This window comes from Myodes glareolus, chromosome 17 (genome assembly GCF_982192425.1).
Source record: "Myodes glareolus chromosome 17, mMyoGla1.1, whole genome shotgun sequence".
NCBI lineage: Eukaryota > Metazoa > Chordata > Mammalia > Rodentia > Cricetidae > Myodes > Myodes glareolus.
In genome coordinates, this window is record NC_142042.1 from 3,703,124 (window position 1) to 3,719,096 (window position 15,973).

Sequence of the window (15,973 nt, forward strand, 5' to 3'; positions counted from 1 at the left end):
AAGTTGGTGGTCAGGGATGCAGAGAAGTTGTTCCACTGGTGTATTCTAGGTTTTATGATAAATAAATATTTTCTTTTTGACAGTAGCAATTTTCTAATTTAAAATCATAAACCAGTATCAACAGAGTGTATACCAGTTATCCTAATTGCACTAAACCACATGTCACCTTTAACATTAGACTTTACCTCATTCTAAACTTTTATACACACCTGAGTCCCAGCATAATCTAAAAATAACATCTGAAAAGCATGCTTGCTTTTCGTATTGAATTTGATTAATTATTTTGCCCTCATATAACTGAAAATCCTCACAGACAAATAAGAGCCTGAATCCTCCAATCCAACATGCATTAAATGCTCTTACTCCCTAGCTATAATTAAAACGGAGCTGTTTGGAGCATTTTACAATGAAGTACAATATTCCAGAAGATCAGAGAAATATGCAGGCTCATTTGGCGAATAAAATAAAATGTTGGTGTTGTATCTTGAAGGAACTGAAAACACTGTATTGTTGATAGCTGCTTACTTTTCATACAATGTAAAATAACTCCCTCCATGCAGGACCACAAATGAATTCTCAGTCAGGTTTTCTACCTTTGAAGACAGAGAATTGTTCCTCTTAATGCCTCCATCTTGCTTTGCCTCATGTAACGTAAGGTGGACCACGAACCTAGTACATTCATACTTTATGACCGGTGGTTTCTAGGGTCTGAGCTTTCCAAAGTAGAACTGCTAAATTCAGTGCGCTGATTTAATTAAGCCTGAAACCTTTTAGGGCTGTCTCCTTAAAAGTGCCCCCCGAAGCAAACTTTAATCAGATGACTGTAAAGTAATCTGAAAATATGGGGAACAGTTTTACATCTGTGCCACTCAGATATTTTAAAATTAAGGATAGAAGTGAGTGACATTTTGTTGCATTGAATTTTAGAAACATCTTTGATTTGAAAATATTTCCAGACATTTAACAAGTCCAAAATGTGACAAGATTTATCTCTTCCCAATTTAGATGTCTGATTTGACTAATGAGGCAGGGCTTTTCAACTGAAATGTTTCCATTTTGGATTTATTTTTGCTTAAGCTTCTTTCAGATCGCAACAAGGCCTTGGAGCAGCATTCTTGACTTCACTTTTTTCCCTATGTTTTACTGAGAAATTTAATTTTTGTTGACAACTTTGGGAACTGTGTCCACTGAGAATTTTCCTCAAGTTAAGTTATGGAATTTATTTAAAGCAACAAACTCCCAACTCTTATTATCCTGTTAGCATCAGGAACAGACCATATACACCTAAAGAAAGAAATTTTCTGAAGTAACACCCAATGGAAGCAAAGAAAAAGTTCCTCAAAAATATAGACCTCAAATTTGAAGCACCTTACCGTGTTTATGTGAAATGTATTCCACTCAGAAAGCTGTGTTTTACTTTTCATGTGTGTATGCATGCATACATGAGTGTGTGTATGCATGTGTCTCTGTGTGTGTGATATTTGTTAAATATTGTCAGTGCTAATGGTGCAAACTCTATAGTAAACATATCACTCTGACACAAATGCCCTTGGTCTGGAGATACATCCTTTCAACCAATGTAACTTTTAAATAATCCAACTTTACATATAATTAAATGATTAGAAATAATAGGCAATTTAAAAAAAACACTAGGAGATTATGCTTAATGTAAGATATTAACAGAAAAATGTTCACAATATGACTAAGAATAACAGTGATGGAGGGCTTTATTCATCCAGAAACTTCTATGACACCTAAGAAAGAACGGCTCAAAGTGAGAATATCTAGAAACGTAGGGTCTACATTGAGGGTATGTTGTACCCAGCAAAAGAATCCATGAAGCAAACATTCATGGGTATTTTAAGTGGCTTCTAGCACAAAAGTATAGTGAACATGGCTGACGCTGTGGTCTGAGCCCTGAACTTCCCGAAGACTTTCTCTCAGACTGAGTGCTGCTGACAAATGTTTAGCAAAACAAAATGAGAAACAACATAGAAGATAAATCCTCCTGTATTGCCAGGTAATTACACAGAAGAACAAAAGTCATTCACATTGGCATGGAAAAGGGGGTGCTACACAGAGAACAGGCAGGAGATTCATTACTTAGTTACAAGGCATAAAACAGAATCAAGAAATTGAAATATTCATCAGCAAGCATGGCAGTAGAATATTAACAAGCAAGGACATATAAATGCAGTTGTATAAAGGTGAAGGCATCTCCCTTCATAAAAGATGCTTATGTTGCTAACCAAAGCATGTGTGATTATTGGTTCTTAATCAGAAGATGCATAATTCACGGTAGGATTTCCTGCTTTCCACTACTACAAATGCTTCATGCTGGCAATTGACCGAGGAGGATTTCAGGTTTTTTATTTTAAAATAATAGTCTGCTGTTTTCCACACAGTTTGTAATGCAATGTGTACAAGACCCTGTCATTCTCTGCTATGAGATACTATGGGCAGGCCATTCTATAATTGTCATTTGGTTCTCACAAAATCCAGCCAGGCAGAGTGGGCAACGAGCCATTCGGAAATGCTATATTTTATGAAAGATGGAGACCCATTCATTCAAAGTTTACAGCATCACTGGAGTAAGACCTTTCTTTGATATATCTTAGAAAGAGACTCTCATCTTTGTAAACACTTCTCATTTGTCTCTTCCTTAAAGTAAAAATAACCATAGTTTCTCTCCCAAAGGTAGTATTTGGGATACTATGTAATCTATCTCACAGATTTACATGCAAATATGTAGTCATGTTCGTGAAGAAGATGGTTGTATAAAAGGATAAAGGCACACAGAGAAAAGGAGTCTGACATTGTGATCTTGAATGGCCTGGAAGCTGTTTCCTAATTAACTATTATCATAACTCTGAGACCATAATCAATGTCTGAATCTCCACTCGTTAATTTATTCAACTGTAAAATGTGAAACTGCCATGAACCAGGTTTATCACCATTTCTTTTCATGATCCCGATGACCCCTCCAACCTGATCTTGTACAAAGAGATCCTGTTACATCCTTCAGTGTCTTCCATATCATCCAACATCTGGAGCTTGGGCATGTAGGATGATTATAATCATTTTAAATTCTCCACTGCATGTATCCTTAACATGTCCTCTTGTACCAAACAAAGGTGGTATGTGTCTCAGAACTATGCATGTTGATTGACCAAATATTATGCAAATGTGTCTTTTTTTTTCTTAAAAATCTCACGGAAAGTTAGGCATTTAGTCAGCACAAGTAGCCACTTGATAAAGCATCAGTAAACTGCAAGCAGTTAGTGAAGGCTAAACACTCACCGCCCAGATACCTCATGGCATCCGTGAGAGTAGATGAAAACACACAGCCTGTAAGTTCAGAAGACATATACTTTCTGTCACGGGTGATGGTCACTTGCCATTTCCCTACAAATCAAAGATGAAAGAGGCTCAAAGTCTTTCCCCAAAGCCCCAAGTATGGCCTCAAAAGCATGCTTACATTACTGCTTTCATCCAATAAGGTAACCAAGGTCAGAGAAGCACAGCTTGGGACGTGTGCTTGAGCTCTTAGGGTAAGGTCATTTTGATTGGCTAAAGGAAAGAGGATTGAAGCTCTTACCTGAGGTCATGGGTGTGACTTTCCTTGGGGTTGCACATGGGAAAAGTTACACACACACACATTTTCTAAGCTCCTTATCAGTCACTCATACAAGGGAAGTCAAGGTTGTGAAGCAAGAAATTCAAAACTTTTGGTAAAGAAGGAAAGAGAAATAATAAATTTATGTCATTAAAGATGAATTAAATCCTTCCAGCAAAAAAGCACTGGGAAGCCTTTGGTGACATTTCAAATCCATACGCTAACCTAAAAAAGACCGATGGTTATGCGTAGGAGCTGGCTGCAGCAAATAGAATCTCTCTCATTTTGGCTTGCAGGCTAATCTCTGTATCAGCTCTGCACTAAGTATCTACAGCACACTTCCCTCAAAAGATAAAGAAACAGGTGAACTCTGAAGATGGAAAGAACAATCACACAGATGGAGACATTGTCTAGTGATGTGCACAAGAGAGAGCTGGAGGGCTCCTGAAGGGGAAATCTAAGAGATGTGCCAGCCAAGGCCCATTATTCATTCAATCTCCATCTTAGGAGGAAACAAAACAAAAACATTAAAGTATAAACACAAGCTCTCCTTACTCTTCACACAGTGCTCTGTCAAGGAGTAGCGATGGAGGCTGGATCAGATTACTTAACCGTTCTCAGCCTCAGTGTCCCATAGGCCGTGGGACAAGTGGAATCCCTACCCAAGAGCATGGCTGTCAGAACAAAATGTGGTCACCACACGAGGTAGAACAACCTGAGCTGGGGATGCTGTGGAAGGCAATACGTACTCTCTGTCATTTCATATAGAAGCTGGGCACTGTCCTCCCGCCCATTGCTCAGCTTTGTTTGGTAAAGGTTCCGTGTTGTCTCTGGGATTCAAAACACAGTCCTTGGCATATATGCCTGGGATTCTGTAGCAGACATTCTATAGGGTTCCCTCTAGAAACCATGCTGCATCATTGATTCATCTAATAAGCCCAGCAACCATGGCTGTGAGAAACCCGCTGAATTAGACTCTGTTCGCAAACACTAAAATCAAATTAAAGAGCCCATACTATTAATAGCAATACTTATTCAGTTCCTTTCCTCTTTAAAGTACTCTATAAACATTAAGTAATTAGTCCTTACACTCTTCTGAGGTAGGTAAATAATTGTTAGCTCCAGTTTGAGGAAGCCAGGGTGGAGGTTAAATGGTTTGTTTGCTCAGGGCACTGGACTGAGGCAATATTTAATTCTCAAATTAGGGTATTTAAACATGTATTAATTTATTTTGGATACTGTATTGAATTTTAATGATACTTTATGATACTAGTTCATACTATTTCTGTTACAAACCAGGTAGAAAACTAATTCATTGATAATTGAATGCAAATAGGAAGAAAAATCAAGGCATGTGAATTTCCGAAGTTCACTATGGCAGCAATTTACAGGCCAGCTTGTAATTGTTTGTTCTTTAAATGGTGCTGTGTTTTACACACACACACACACACACACACACACACACACACAGACACACACATACATGCATGCACGGGTAAGGGTAAGTAGCAATATTTAGCCTATTATGTATAGTCTCCATAATAATAAAAAACATATATTACTCTGTCTCCCAGGACTACAGAACATTCATGGGCTATCTTTGGGGTATGGAAGCTGCCCAGCAGCTGTCTCACCCATGACTACCTCACTCTATCTCCTCATCTGTCTTACCCATGGCTGTCCAGGGTATACTGCTATGCCTTCCCCTTTTTTTTTTTTTTTTTTTTTTTTTTTTTTTTTTATTATAAAACGCTTCACGAATTTGCGTGTCATCCTTGCGCAGGGGCCATGCTAATCTTCTCTGTATCGTTCCAATTTTAGTATATGTGCTGCCGAAGCGAGCACTGCCTTCCCCTTTTTAGACTCACAAATACCCCTGTCTTTCTGCCTCCACCATCGTGTCCTCCCCTGCGCTTTTCTAGAAATTATAGCACGGAGTTCAAAGAGGTAGACTTTAACCACAGCATTTATGTTACCGTGTGACCCGCCAAAATGGTTTACAATTGTTCTATGGTAACAGGAAAAAAAAAAAGATATCCTAATTTAAATATGTATCTCCATACAAGACCTACACTGAATCTCCTGTGAGTTAGCTAAGCAAAGATGCAGAGACAGCAGTAAAGTGCCTGAGACACCTTTCTACAGACAGATTTTACTACTGACTTATTACTAATGAATTTTTCATGCTTTCCTTTGGTATTCACCAAAGGGGAAAAATCTCTGCTATTTGTTTACTCATAGGCTTTCTAATCTTCTTATCATGCCTTCCCCATAATCCGCATACTGTCAAAATCTCCGTGCTCTCCTTTTATCTCTCTTCAGGCAAACTCCGCAAGCGTGGATGACTATTGAGTGGAGACTTTAGTAAGAAAGTTTTATGGATGTAGAGGAAGGTTTTGTACACACTTCAGATGTAGACTCGTGGCATTAATACTTGTCAGGACCTCTTTAAGGAGGCAACCAGACTGTTACCTATCTGTTGCCTCATTCAAAGGAATAATGCAAACTAATTTCAAAGACATAGTCCAAGTGTCTGATGATTTCTATGCTGTTCCTGAAATAGCTATTTGAATTTAAAGTGGACAGAGAATATTCTAAGCTTCTTGAGGCTCTGTAACATTAACTACATCTGAAGTTCTCTCTAGACCTTAGATTATACAAATTAATAAAGAACAGGGAGACTGGAGATATTTCAAAAGTATTCATTTGTTATGGAGAATATGAGGCAAATTAGAATCCTCTAACAAATATTTAAAGAACTATTGATGACAAGAACCCAAGATGAGTAATAGAGAGGGACCATGAGGCATCATCACCTCAATCTAATTTTTGTGCTGATGAAATTACCAGCACAAAAGAATAGAGAAAATACAAGAATATAGAATGGACAAGGTATAGTCACAGCCCACCCTGAGTACTAGCCCCGCCGGTGCCTCTTCCCACATACCATGCACAGCAATGCAAAGGTAAGCATCTCCAGAAGCCCTCAAGATTCTTCACTAATCCTTTCTTTACCACCCAGCTCCGCGTGTCAAGCTCAAATCTGAAGCCTGAGCAGGGCCAGGAAGGGGATAAGGTAATGATTAATGTGGATCTATTTTTGAGGTGCCCAGCCAGGGTAAAGTACACAAAACTGAGAATTTTCAAGAACCCCTGAAGATGCATCTGAGATTCCTGTAATGGCTTAGAGAGCCAGGTTTGGTGCAGCTAGGCTGAAAGCAGTAGTAGGGGAAAATACAACAACCTCACATGTGATCCCTGGTTGAATTCAGACTATTGGATAAACTTATTGGAATGGCATTATGCCATGACCCACCAAATCATTAGCTGTTTCCATCTGTCTAACACACTGTACTAAACGGTAAACCATAGGCTGTTGGGCTACCTCAGTGGGTAAGGGGGCTGGCTGTCAAGTCTGATGACCTGAGATGGATTCCCAGAACTCACATGGCAAAGGGAGAGCGCTCACTCCCTCAAGTTGTCTTCTGATCTCCAAAAACATGTCACACTCCGCACTCCCAATAAATAAATACATGTAATTTTAAAACTAAAGCAACAACACAACTGTGAGCCACCTGTAGCACTGCTGCTGTAAATTATTACCCTGAGGTAGGTTCTGCATTGCTATCAGCAGAACTACTTACTGAAGCTGGCTTTGGGTAATACGTGCTGAATCTACCAGGGTCCTGCCAGGAGGAAGTACTGTAACAAAAACAAGCAAATTTTTAAATATGTGAGGTGGTAGTTCCATAACCCAAAGCGATTTGCAAACCTGGACAATGTTCAACCTGAAAAGAGCTCCGCATTAGGTACCATAGCTATTTGCTGCTGAGCCCAAATGGCTTAAATACCGATGTTTTTATTTGTTTCTATATACAGGAAATCACCACTACATTTATCAGGTCCATGGGTGTTTGGGAAATGGGAGGGTGCCTGATGAGGTAGCTGCTTACAGCAAGCATTGAAACATCCTCAGAGCCCCCATGATGTTCCCATAGATTCAGTAATACCAAAGGGGGCAGATTTCGAAGAAAATAGCAGTAATGACTGCTGAATAAATTTAAAAATTATGAGACACGGACAAGAAGAGGCTTTTCAGTAATCAAGCTTGTGCCTTATTATTTCTTAACCTCAGAAAGATTCAAGTTCAATGTATTCATTTTGAGAAATCTAATTGCTGCAAATTCAAAACAGATACATATTTTTCTAAGCAATAAATAGAGCTATTTGTTTTTTCTCTTCTCTGAGGCATAAAAGAACCAGTGCTAAGAAACAGCTGCATCCCCCAAAGAGAGGCTCAGACCCTCAGAAACACAGTCGCTTTGTAAGTGGACGAAATAGACAGGCAGCTCCATTTCCCTGCCTCCGGAAAGCGTGAGTGAAGGGTCCTTTTCGACAGCTGCGAAGATGAGCGATTAAAGCGACTCAGACAATGGACGGATGAAACCTGCGTGCACAGATGTCACCTTCAGAGTATGTGTGGCACTGACAGCTTTGCTTATCTGCTCCACCACCTAAGAACGAGCAGATTGATTTTAAAATGGGGAAGCAATATGTTCATATTCACGGAAGTACTGGACTCTGCATTCTGCTATTTATCCAGGAACTGAGACGCTCTAGCTGTGTGGCTTTCTCTATAGTCTATTTCTCTGTAGCTATCAATTGATTGACATGAAGATATGCAGACAGAATGAGTCCTTAGTGATTCTGAGTCTCATTTATTTTCCTAAGGCTTTGCTATATCTATAAGATGACTATTTCAAGTTAAGGTCTTTTTTTTTTCTGGACCTTCAACTTGGCTTGGAATATTTGCCTGCGAACATTATTCCTCGTCAAGCATTCCAACATGACAACCGAATCAGATGGTTGTGCAGGGACCCATCCTGAAGGTAAGAGAATCTGGATTCAAACTTTGATGAATTCCACTTGTCGCTGTTTGAACTCACTCCACTTCTGGTGGAGGTTGAGTTCTAGGTGTTTGTTTTATGTTTGTTTTATAGCCTACAGCAATTCCTTTCTCCACAGCCCTGATCCACCATGACCATGCTCAAAACAATCAGCTGTGGGTTAGAGGATTGTATTGAAAATGAAAAAACTTTGTTTACAAAGCAACACATCCACAGAACTTTGAAAATTAAGCATTAGTCATCTTAATTTTGCAAGAACCAAAGATTTATTTCCACCAAGGAGGGTCACGACACCGCTGACATTCTCTGTGCCTTGCTTGTTTCCCTCACTTTTCTTCCAGATTCCTGTACAGTTTTTCGGGAGAAATACTGGACTTTTTTTTCTTTGTTTTTATTCTAAATATACTCTCTAGTTTTGGTTGTTTTTTTTTTTATCTTATCTTTCCAAGAAAACAGACAGGCGTGTTGCAGAGTGAAAAGCACTCATCTTTTATGGCACCTGTCAATATGATGACTCTCCTCATGTTGTAGAATAAGCAGACCCCTCCCCATCCCAGCCTGATTCACAGTCACTGAACAGGGGAGGAGCTTCCTCTGTGTAGAGGATACCATCTTCATTTCCTCTTGGCCTGTTTGCACTTGCAGCATCTCCTATCTGATCCATCATGCCAATTTATTCCCAGGACTCATGTGATCTGGCCACTAAAATCTCACCAGATCTCACCAGAGGCATTACTCTGAATCTCATACCATCACGTGTCCACGGGAGCCATTTGCAACAATGTCCCCAAAGATCGTTGCTTTTCTTATACTGTCCAATTCTAACTTATTTTTCTGGAGGTGTGGTGGTAGAAGCTGTGTCACCACTGCAGTGACGTCACTTCAGGCTAGCAGTACAGAAACGACGAGTCTTTCTGGGATAGTCTATTTGCACACTTTGAAGAGGTGTCATTCTGATTGCTTCAGAAAGCTGAACAGTCAATAGTAAGGTAGAATTTTCAGACCCATGCGCACAGGGAAGATTAATGGGAGTGGAGATTCCAGCCAGACAGAGAAGAAGCAGCATGGGCAGTGAAGAGTAAAGGGAACAAAGTCATGAGACAGAAAGTTAATTGAAAAAAAATGAGTTAATTAGAGTTGTAAGAACTTGTTAGTAACAAGCCTATGCTATCAGCCAAACTTTTATAATTAACTTATTTGGCAGCTGGCAGGTAGGACAGAAAATTCTTCCTAAAAATGGCACCCAATGTGCAGGTACTTATTTCTACATAAGATCTGAGAAAGTTCTTTTTAAAAGGTTTCAAACATACAAAAAGGGAAGAACCAAACGCAGCTTGCAAGACATGTTTCTCAAACTATAGTTTTAAAATAATAGTCTTCAAAGAGAGAGTATAGTAATAAAATAGTCACGTGAGGATGGGAAATAGACAGTCTGAATCCTATATAATGTCTTTTGTGCTGTGAATTCTTTAAATACTAATGTAAAAATACAATAGCCACTGAGAGACATTTTATTATAGAAACTGCTAAATTAAACCTATATATTTAACATTGTCTCAACTTCCAAATGGAAGTTGAACAATGTGTTGCATTGGAAGAGAGGTTATGCCTTCCTTTCAACAGGAAATGTACGGCTGTGGAGTCCTTCCAGTTTAATAGAGATCAGATTTGACTGGGGGAGACCTCCTGAGTATTTTGACTACAGACATGGGGGAGACAGAATAGGTAACATGCAAACATATCTCTTGACATGGGAAAGCTCTGAGACAGAATGAGACATGATGAATCTCATTGACTACAGAGTCCTCATAATTTATTATTATGTGTCATCCTTTCATATGGCAAGGATAAAAATTTATACTACAATTTGATTATACAGTCCAAATGGACTTATCAATTTGAAAGTTGCCCTTTATCTGTTCAAATATAAAGCAGAAAATCATCTTTACCTGCCTTGTATACACCACACATTCATACTTCTGTCAATGCAGATGTGTATGTTACCTTTGAAAGTTTATGCGTTTTCAGAGCAAAGGGACCAGACACAAATGTGAAAAGAGGCTGACCTGAGTTACCCAGTCTCTCAGATTGTCTCTGTTGTAGCTTTCTCAGTGTTCTGTATCCAGGACAGCTGCACGGAGCCAGATGGGATGGCCCAGCCTCACTCACTCCTCCAGCCAGGACTTCAGATAGGCTTTGCACTTTCCCACTGTGCAGAGTCTTGATAATGGCTAATAAACTCACTCTTCCAGGACGTGACCATTATCTTCATTTTTTCAGGGTTCCTTAAAGTTCCAGCACCCATAGATAACGGGAAACAGTCTTGAGAATATAACACCTACATTCCCAAGAGATGTGACTGTTGGTTTTTGGTTGTTCATCATTTAAGGAGGTTTGTCATCATTTAAGGAGTTTGGGTACAACTTGTTATTGATCAGGGTCAGAGAAAAAAACTGAAGAAAGGAGACTAGATTTGAAGATCTCTTGAGAAGAAAAAGGGGGGATATAGTATAAAATAATGAAATAAAAGGGTGCATTGTTGAGTCTGTTTTTGAATACCCACTAGTATCAAACTTTTAACATTGGTCTGGTACAAATTTAAGGTTATTATTGTTATACTGCTTTATTTCTCTTCTTGTTTAAAGTATTGTACCTATCCAACTCACTTAAAGGTTATGTAAAATTTTAGTCTTTGAAAGCTAGTTAGTGTTGGCAGAGGTTTCTGTCCACCCAGGTCCCACAGCTGTCCAATGAAACACACAGAGGCCTAAATTAATTATAAACTGGTTGGCCTATTAACCCAGGCTTATTATTAATTAACTCTAACATCTTACATCTTACATTAACACACAGTTCTTGTCTGTGTTAGCCACATGACTTGGTACCTTTTATCAGTGAGGTATTCACATCTTGTATCCTCTGTGTCTAGGTGATGACTGCAGACTGAGTTTTCCCTCTTTCGAGAATTCTCCTGTTCTGGTCATCCTGCCTATACTTCCTTCCTGGATACTGGCCAATCAGCATTTTATTAAAGCAATACAAGTGACAAATCTTTACCGGGTACAAGACCATTGTCCCACAGTGAGTTGGGATAATAAATACAGGTTAATAATTAGTCATCTGTAACTATCAAACTTATAGTCATGTTAGGTTTGCTTTCATGGTCATATTGAGACACACTTTAGACAGATACTTGATCTTCAAAAAGTCAAAAACCTATAGAATATGGCACTGAAAATGTTTTAGTAATTTAAAGCTTTTTATGACAATGAGACAGGTCTGCTCCTGGCAGTATGAATTTGCTTCAAAAAAGGATTATGTGCATTAAAGAACCTCCATATGGAGCTTACTTTCTGTGTGACAAAGACTACCATTTGGGCAAGAAACTGACTTTCCCTCGACCACTAAAGTATTTTGTCAAAACTAGATCATCAGGACACAGAGAAAAGTAACTGCCAAACTTTGTCAAGAAAGGGTAGAACATTCTTTCAAATATTCCTGCATCAGGGAAAAGTCTGTGAGATATTCTAGGCCTATAGGTAAAGATGGGTGCCCCAAAATTGCAGAGGAACCTTGGGTGATTATCCAGGTAGCCAGTTGTTGATTTTAGTTTTGGAAGTTAGTTACTTGCTCTGTACTTTCTTTTAACTAAGGTAATATTATATTCTTCTTAGGTCTATGATATAATCGAAGACTAGATAGTCATAGTTATACTTTTGTTAGCTATTATGGAAGATAAATTAGGTATAGAACTTTCAACTCCCCAAGATAAGATAAATAATAAACTATTTTCCTGAAAATTGCCAAATACAGTTGGACTACATGTCATAAACGTAATTCTTATCTGATCATTATAATTATTATGTACAGCTTTACTGTTTTAGAGTTAAGGCTTTTCTTTTTCATTTAGGCAAAAAGAAGGAAATGTTATAGAATAATCTTTTTCTATACTGTAGATGTATCATTCTTAATGGTTTCATAAAAAGCTGAAGAGACAATAACTGGGCAGAATTTTCAGGCAACCAGTATGCTGGGAAGATTAAGGGTATAGTCTCCATCCAGACAGGGAGGAAGTAGCGTTGGTAGTATAGAGTAAAGGGAACAAAGCCATGAGAGAAAAAGTAGGTATATAAAAAGGAGTTAATTTAAGGTTTAAGAGTTAGTAGTAAGCCTAAACTATCAGCCAGGCATTTATAATTATTGAGAAGTCTCTATTATGTCATTTGGGAGCTGACAGGTAGGACAGACCCAATCACACAAAGAAAGAAAACAAAGAAAGAGAGGAAGAAAATGAAAGATGAAAAAGAGACAAAGAGATTGATGAGGGGCAGGGAAACAAAAGAAAGGAAAGGAAATGGCAAATGATAGCATTAATTAATTAATGGGGTGCTATAACCTAGTAAACATTAATTATTGAGCCCAAAATTCAAATGGTATGCATAACACATTCCCTATCTCTCTCTATCTCTCCCTCTTACACACACACACACACACACACACACACACACACACACACTTCATGCACAGCAGTCTGTGTTGCCACTGGAGTTTTCCCTTGAATTCTATTCTGAATTATAAATGTTTAAAAGCATTTTTTTTCTTTACCTTTACAATTTAAACAATTTTTTTAAAGTTTAATTTATGAATTACCTTTCACATGCCAAGTGTTGCTCATGATGTTTCAAGATGCATAATTGAAGGCTATTGCTCACATTTTTATTCTTAATGATTTTATTCAGTTTTAGATTTTATTATTAGCATTTTGTGGAGTCTAGATGGTAACTGGAGAGAGTTAGCTCTCCTTCTACCTTGTGAGTTCCAGGGAATGAATTTAGGTGATTAGGCATGGCTATAAACATGGTTACTTGATGAACCAACTCACTAGTCCCATACATGAGTCTGAACTATAAAAATATATAGTGATTGACACTCATAACCATTCTATTCTTGAATGTAAATTTTATGTATCAAATTGAAACATCGAAAGTATTTTTTTGTTCTTTAAATGTCATCATCTGCTTTGAAGTGTCAAAGAAGATAGGAGAGCAAATTCGCACACTGTTAATATTTGAGGCAACATTAGCAACCAGCTACTTCAGCATATAAGTCACAAAACCTCCAAATTCATATTCATTATGGGCTGATGGAGTCCTTGGGCAGCAGCTATGCAGAAATGTTTGGCTCATGATCAGATCATTGAAAGGTTCCTATTACTGAGATTCCCCCTGAACAGTTCATTTGTATTCATAGAAGTTCTAGAAGAAAAAGGGTATACAATTACCAGGTCATTTAATCTGTCCTCTGAGCCAGGGAAGGCTATTCCCTGCACAGGGCTTCCTGGGAGTTTGTAATGGGTGTGCTACTGAACTTAATTCTTTCCATTTCTTTTCTCAAGTCCCTGAAGTTGTCCCTCATTCCTAGGTTTCCAAAAGGGAAAAGCTATGTCCATGCGCAGAAGAAATGACATTCCTTTAAGTGTCCTTGGACGTCATGTGTCTGTTGCAGGCCTGCATGGTAGCAGCATAAGCATTTGAATGAAAATGTTCACTGTTTCCTGATTACATGTAATTAGAGGGACTGGTCTCCACTTTTGAAATGACAAGAAAGTGTTCGCCATCATAAGGCCATTTTTATTAACATTTTGAACACAACTATTATTTCCTGAGAAATTATGCTGCACAGTTTTGGATTATCAGTTGTTTATGCCCATAAGAAATAAAGCATTCAAATTAACTTAAACTGCTTGTTTTTTTCTTTTCTTTGTAAAACTACAAAGAAAGAAAATTTAAAAATAAAATAATATTTTATAACTGGTGTGCTACTAAGAGTCTTTTAAATTGAGCTTTTAAAAACAGCTTAATAAATGACTGGTGCAGATATTTCTTTAAAAGTTTGTTTTGAGATTACTAACTATTTGATAGCAGAAAAATTATGGAAGTATTCAATAAAGCCTTTCATTCTTTGTAGTACAAAGTCTGTGACTGGTCAGTGTGGCAGGTAGACCAGCATTATAATAGGAATAGATGGTGAAAGATGGGCATAGAGGATAAAGAAATAAGGTTTGCTTAGTGTATTGCTATGGGCAGTGGTTTGGGCAGTAATGAGTGTGTAGCTTGTGTCTTACAGAGAAAAGATGTCGGAGTCTCTATTATGACAAAGCGTTGGTCAAGCTTTGGGTAGAGTATTGTTTTTCAGTTTGCTGGTAATTTCCACCAAGTGAGTAAAAACTGTCAAGACTGGCTGCTGTGCGCTCCTGAAAGTTAGACTAAGACATCATCAATGTAATTTCCAGTTACATTCACCGCATTGTTCTGACCCCACATCTTTTGATTTACCCAACTCTAATGACCTCTTCAAATATCCTGCATTTAATCCATTTTGGCCCCATCACTTTTATTTCCAATGCAAATAATATTTCTTCCCAATAACTAAGAATGAGAGAGGAACCAAAAACGTAAATTGCACTTTTATATATGTATCAGTTGATAGTTCAAGTAAATAAAAATTACTATAAGGTCCATTACCTTTGATTTTTAATGCCTATAAATATTTTCAGGCCTGCAAGATGGCTCAGTGAGAAAAAAGCATTTTTTCTCAAGACTAACAATCTGTTTCATACTGTGATTCATACTGTGAAAGAAAAAGTCAGCTTCCACAAGCTATCCTATGACCTCCATACATTAGTATGTGTACACACTCAATATGTAGTATTTTTCAGAATGCATGTACATAGAGATGTGTCCATGATTCTTTCATTCAGAAAAACACATTCTCAGAAGCAGGAAGTTCAGTCAAACTTGAGCCATAAACAGCACATGTGGGTAAACCTGACGCCTTTCAAACGTCCTCCTGAAGAAATCTGGTTCTTTCTCAAGTGTTGAACCATTTGCTGTCATGTCTCAGCACCAGGAAGGCTTAACATTTGCACCTCATTCCCAGCCACCAGGGAGGTCTAATATTATTGACAATGCTGATAAAGTTAACACCTACTGAGCAAAGGACAGCATGATTATAGTTTCAAAGCATTCATCCAATAATCACTTGGTTCCATATGTTGAACAACATGGCACCAGCATGTAGAAGAAGAGCATACCTGGAGGAGGACAAGAGTCAAGAGAGAAGAAAGGACCCTAAACCCAGTAGAACCCTGTGAACTAACTTCCATTCACAAGGTCATTTATCAATGATCCTGTCACTCTCAGTGATAGTATGGGCTGGAGTAGTAGTTCTTTTTCTTTTGTTATGATAAATTACCATGAACAAAAGCAATTCACGGAAGAGACTGTTCTGGCTTAGGGTTTCAGAGAGCTAGATGTATGTATGATATACAATGACAGGGAATGCATGTCAGCAGGGGCAGGAAGCTGGGAGATCACATCTTCATCCACACCAGGAAGCTAAGTGTAAACTAGAAGTGGATTTATACGGCGAGGCCATACAGAGAAAAGCA

The 15,973-nt window shown here is 38.3% G+C and overlaps 1 non-coding gene across 1 annotated transcript; it reads right to left on the reverse strand.

Moving 5' to 3' along the window:
• Nucleotides 1–5,354: 5,354 nt before the first annotated feature.
• On the reverse strand, nt 5,355–5,461 carry LOC148119310 (U6 spliceosomal RNA). The gene has a single exon (XR_015735387.1). It is a non-coding gene; the product is annotated as a U6 spliceosomal RNA (small nuclear RNA).
• Between the last annotated feature and the right edge of the window lie 10,512 nt (nt 5,462–15,973).